The following is a 6000-nucleotide window of genomic DNA, read 5'->3' as shown; positions in this document are numbered from 1 at the left end:
GTTAAAATCAGCTCTTTCCTCAGCTCTAGTGTCACTATTTAAACCTCATTCTAGCTCTGAGATACTAAAAAGGAAAGTATGAATCTTTAGGAATGATCTTACTGCAAATAGCTGTGACTCTGGAATTCAAAGCAAATGGAAGTCCTAAGCACAGAACTCAAATCTTGCCTCTTAATACTGTAAGTCTTCCTCAAGTTTACCACTCTGCTCTTACAAATTCAATACCCCCACAGCCAAAAAAAAAAAAAAAATTATCTCTGAGCATATGCAACTGCTAAACATCCCATTCAATATAACTTCAGCCTGTTCTGAGAACTACATTTCAGTTTCTTTATACAGTATCTGTCTGTCAGATATTACTACAAAGATTACCATAGTCTACATAATATATTTTCACTATAAAAATTATTACTTAGACGGTTGTACATTTTACTACACAACAAGAAAAAATTAAAGATAGTAAAAGGGTTGTTTTTTAATTTCACACTCCAGATGTAACATCTCCTTTATATAGATGACCCTAAGCAACTATAAACACTATCATGTATCACATTCCAATACTTTCATTTCAATGCAAATTCTTTAATCTACAAAATATAAATAGTACTTTATCTATTTTAGGTATTTCTAAGGCATCTATCAGCTTGGTTTCTAAGAATTACAACAAGAAATCTAACAGGCCATACTTTAAATGTTCATCTCTCTGAGATGCCTGTATCTAAGCAGTACGGTTAAATGTCCCATAAATTAAAAGTCTCAAAATGTATTCTTCCTTCTTGAACGCATTAAGCAATGAGAAATTCAGACCCGGTGTAAATGGAAGCTATTCCCATGGAAATCCTTGGATCATATTCAGCAGTGATATTGTGATAATTAATAAGTGATGGTGTAAGAGAGAATGGGAACATCCTGGTGCTCTTACTCTCTTTTGCATCCTCCAGGAAATTGTTTGTCCTGCTCCACTTTCCTCCTTTCTGTTCCTTCCCAGGAAAAGCTGCATGCATTTTACTTCCCAACTGAATGACTGATCAGTGCAAATTACACAACATCATCACTTGCACCTGTTTTCTCACCAATTTACGACTGATATGCAGCTTACACCATTGTTTATGTCACTAGGTTGGGGTGTTTCTTGAAGATTCTGATTTATGCCTGTAAAAATATAGTAAGAAATTAAGGATATTATATGTACTCCATAGAAAAAATAACACCAAATACTCTTGATATTTTAAAATCCCGAAATTAAAACAACCTTGGCCCTTGTTACTAAGAATCATATAAACAAGCTAAAAGAGAACAATCAACGCTGTACTGCCTGGCAGATTTCTTTACAGTTTCCTCAGACCAATAATGTATTAACACTAGGCAATTTTAAGTAATGTGTACATTATTGAGAACCTTCTCCTGCGTTTAAGAAAGTATGGACTAAGTGTGTTCAAATCAAATGATCATATGTTTTTCTGTAAGTATATGTAAGACATATGCGAATTGTTGACAGCTTCTTAGTGAGATAGACACTTCCATTTCAAAAAATGGACTTTCACAACTGCAAAGAAAAAAAGTTTTACATTAGGATGTTACTTACTTTGTGTCTTTGTCCTGGGAGAATGCAACTAAAGAAACCACATTTAAAAATCAGACATTAGATATGCAAATATGTGTTCAGATCAGAGATACAAAAATTATTCAAATGATTAATTATTCATCATAAAAATGTCAATTAATAATTCTGAAGCATAATAGGCATCTTTCTAATGCATCTTTATTTTTCAGGCCGAAATACTCTTGAATCTGTGTGTTCAATTGCATTCTAACAAGTTTTTAAAAATTCAGCAAAGTAAACAAGAAACTAAACAAAAGTGAGCAGTGAATTTTAATAACCACTAACTCAGCCAGGAAATGTGCCCAAAGTTCAGCATCAATCCCACAAGAGTGGAAAGAACAAGCACAGCTCACTATGCCAGACAACAAGTCCTAAGTAACCAGCCTCACAAACCTTCCAAAAATTGCATTCTCCAGCTATTATCAAAAGGTATTCCAAAGTCACTGTCTCTTGTTTATTTAGCACAAGGAGCAGTCTGTATCCTGCAAGATGGGCCATGTTGAACACCATTTGTTAAGCTGCAGTTGAGAGAGAAATATATTACATGAGTAAACAAGGCTAGGCTGTCTTATAAATTTATTTATACATAAATTAACAAATACATGAGACAGTTAGATTTATCTTTTACATGGAGGGACTCACAGGAGACTGGATACCTTAGTAATGCCCATAGAGAGCTAAATTAAATAAAGCCAAACAATCCTTTCCCTTGCCTTTGGTTTTTCTGCATAGGGACTTGGAAACTTTTTGAATGTTGATTCAAGGGGTTTCTACCCGAATATCCCCTCAGTAGGTGCAAGGTCATCTTTTACTCCCCTACTACCAAAATAGAAACTGGTCTTTCCTCCCTAACCCTGGAATCTACACAAATCTCAGGGCACCTGCATGAAGCAGGAACAGCCACATGGAGGCCCAGGGGCTCTGCACAGCTCCCTGGCTTCCCCTTTCCCAGATAAGGCATTCCACTGCATTCCACCCCCCAACCGCCAGGTGACTGCACAAAATGCCCCCCTCCCTCATATAAGAGGCCTGACCAGTAGGAATTTGTGCTTCAAAATAAACCTGCACCCAAGAGGAGCATACAGCTTCCAGCAGCTGCTCCCCAGCTCCTTCCCATCTCTGCTTCTGTCCTCCAGAGCTCCGCAATATGAAACCTCAAGAGGGGCTGGAGGCGGAATGGAGCAAAGCTGATGTTCTCCCACCAGGACAGCTTTAGCTACTAAATCTGCACGTTGCCTACACTTCTCATAATATTCATAATCTGTGGCACTGCAGTGGCTGAAGGGAATATCCAAGCTCTGCCTAGACAAGACAAACAGATCCAGGCTGCTTAAACATACGTATAGACAAGCTTTAAAAACGTGTGAGATGGCCCTCGTCTTGACAGATTGCAGAGGGAAGCCTTGGGGACAGCTAACAAGTTTTACCGGTGCTAAACCCTGTCCATGCTAGCGGTTTAACTGTGGTAGTTAAAGGCATGTTCTCTAAACACATTTTTCAACACAGCCTATTTTCCCCAGCCTAGCCGTAGACTTGGATACATATCTATGGATTTAGGCGTTTAACTTCAGCCACTTTCGTGTGCAAGTTAGCCTTCTCATCCCTCCCCCCCAACCCCCGCCCTTATTTTTCAAACTGTAATACAAAATTTGAACAACAAGCCAAGTGAGAGGGACCCATGTGCAGCAAATGCAGAGATCCCACCTCTGCTTCTTGGGATGAAAACTAACTTCATGAGATGAAAAGGAAAATCACTGCTAGTAGCACAAATGAAATCCAGCCCTTCCAGGGCTCTCTCCCCCCAAATCCACCCTTTCTGGGTTGGGTGGTGGCGTGCAACACAACCGAGTTATTCTCTACATTACTTGTCCTTTGGTTGCTGCAGAACAAGAGAGAGATTTCCCTGCCATCCTGTCGCACTACTTTCACATTGAGACATTATTGACGGCAGATGTCAGAGTAAGGCCAAGGTCCTCCAGGGCCTAGCTAACCCACTTGCTACTTAACCACATTAAAACGAACCACATTACTGGGGGTGAGACCCAGTCCTCCCCCCCCCCCCCACACACACACACACAGCCTGTTTAAGAGTTTGTCAAACCCTCCCATTTCCCTGTGTCCCTTTACACTGCTGTAGACTGTCAGCTCCTGTGGGCTATCTCCCCTCGCAGCCCCTTTCTCATGATAATGAGCCCCTAGCAACACCTCAGCTGAGGCTTGCGCCATCAGCACACAAGCGGCCAATAGCCCCCTTTTTAGCAGCCAGCCCCCCACAACCCGGAAACGGGGGGACGAGCTCACGTGGTTTTAAAGCAGGCGCTGGGCGAAAAGGAGCTGGTGCAGGGATGGAAGGGAAGGAGGGGGGTAGAGAGGGGTCTTTAGCTCACATGGCCCCTCATGTGTGATGGATGCAATTGACAAAGGGAAAATCATTGAAGGGAAGGCAGCAGCCCCGCCAGCGCTGGTTGCATTTGTGGCATCAGTCAGGCACAGTTTGTATCAATACAGGACAGGATCGTTTTATATGCCCCGAAGTTTCCTCTCTTTCACTTTTCACACAGGAAAAGTTGGGGGAGGAGGGAACTCCACCCAGTGAGCTGGCCTTAAAACTGGGTCTGATCCACCCCACCGGGTGCCTTGTGCAAAAATCTGAGCTGTGCTGTGCAAAAATCGATTTGGGTTTGTTGTTTAACTGGTAGGGAAGACATCATAATTGCAAAGTTTAAAATAAAGACAGAGATTCTTCATCTGAGGCTGTGTCGAGGGGGCTGATTAATTGCAATCTGCTTTCTACATTTATGAAAGAATGTGAGAGATGCATTGCCAGCACCACCCCCAATAAAGGCAATATCAATAGCCACTGTCATTATTTCCATATCTTAAAGAAGCTGCACGCCCAATATTAGTTCAGTCCAGGGCAGGAAATCATCTCCTGGATTAAGGCTAAATTCCTTCTCAAAAGGATTTAACTGATTGTTACATGTTTATGTCTTGTGGCCAAAATAAAAAAAAAATAGCAGCCCCATATGATAAGTGTAAAAGAATGTCTAATAAAGACGTGTATGTTATGCCAATCCTGAGAAGATCAGAGCATTTTATCTCTGTGATCCTTATGTGCTGGGGGTGCTTTAAGAGTTACAGAAACTGTCAGATTGGGCGGTGGAGGAAAGTCTACAAAATTATGACCAGAGATTATTCGACAATACAAAAGTGTTCCCTAAAGCCCATGAATATAGCCTCACGGTCTGTTTTGCCTCTGTGAGTGTGTGTGTGTGTGTGAGTGTGTGGAGATCGATATAATATGATAAAACATCGACCGTGTGTGTGTGTGTGTGTGTGTGTGTGTGTGTGTGTGTGTGTGTAGATAGATATAATATGATAAAACATCGATCGCAGCATTATTGCAGGTTAAAGTAGAGCTTCTTTTAATCCATCCACCCACCCTCTCATTTTATAATCTGGAACTTTAGGAATAATATGTAAGGCGTTTGTAATGGGATTAATTTATTTTAAGAACTTGTTTCCATATAGGACATGAGTGACTGGAAATTGGACGACTCAGTAATTGGCATTCACTTTTTTTTTTTAACATATGCATCTAAATTCAGTTTGACTCTTTAAGGAATTAGCAGAGTGCCCTTGATTTATAGTCAGTGTCTTGTGGATCTGAGAGGATCTAATTCAAATTAATAATACTTTGAATCTGATTTCAGGATATTTGCACTATGCCACATATTTCATTAAGATATTATCACTCTCGTCCGTATTGGTGTATCTCTGTTTCTATCTGTCTATAGTTATATCTAGAGATAGATAGATCATACATCCTCCAGCTAAATATTTTTGACATGCGATCAATAGTTATGCCAAAAGTTTTAGCACAACTAACCCAGTTCATCCTAGGAAAGGACAATAGAGCTTTTGCTCTCGCAGGGATAATTACAGAGCTCATTGTTATCAGTTCATCATATATTAATTTAAAACAATTCAATTTAAAAATATAACTGGCAGCTCTTAAGAAACCTGCTCTTTAATATTTATATGAGAGCCTTGCATAAGATATACACAGGCAAACTGTTTCATTAGCTATTTCATTAGGTCGTTTATACTAGAGTTACCAACGTTTTAAAGACTTTGCTCTTAATTTCGCTTATATACCCGACCTGGTAGAGACTTGACTTGGTGGTTTGAATTGGTACCTGGTCGGGTAGGCTAGTAACGTCCATTTATGGAAAGTTGTCAGATCTTTACTCGGTGAATGACAACAGAGAAGCAGCAGAAAAGCAAACTCAGTGAGCTGAGGATTTTATTTGGAACTCTTAAAAAAAGATTTTGTGGTTGTTGCTCTGAAATCTGCCTACACTAAAGACATCTCACGTTTCTAATAGCAGTCAGTT

At 40.1% G+C, this 6000-nt stretch overlaps 1 long non-coding RNA gene across 1 annotated transcript; it reads right to left on the bottom strand.

The window, feature by feature from the left end:
• Positions 1-354: 354 nt before the first annotated feature.
• Positions 355-4943, bottom strand: LOC125644914 (uncharacterized). The gene is made up of 4 exons (XR_007359146.2): positions 3905-4943; positions 1997-2121; positions 1586-1613; positions 355-1152 (listed from the first exon to the last, which is right to left on the bottom strand). It is a non-coding gene; the product is annotated as an uncharacterized LOC125644914 (long non-coding RNA).
• Positions 4944-6000: the final 1057 nt, after the last annotated feature.

Source organism: Caretta caretta, chromosome 11 (genome assembly GCF_965140235.1).
Source record: "Caretta caretta isolate rCarCar2 chromosome 11, rCarCar1.hap1, whole genome shotgun sequence".
In the NCBI taxonomy this organism is placed as follows: Eukaryota; Metazoa; Chordata; order Testudines; family Cheloniidae; genus Caretta; species Caretta caretta.
The sequence above is the reverse complement of the archived record's forward strand: the minus strand, read 5'-3'. Positions and strand labels throughout refer to the sequence as shown.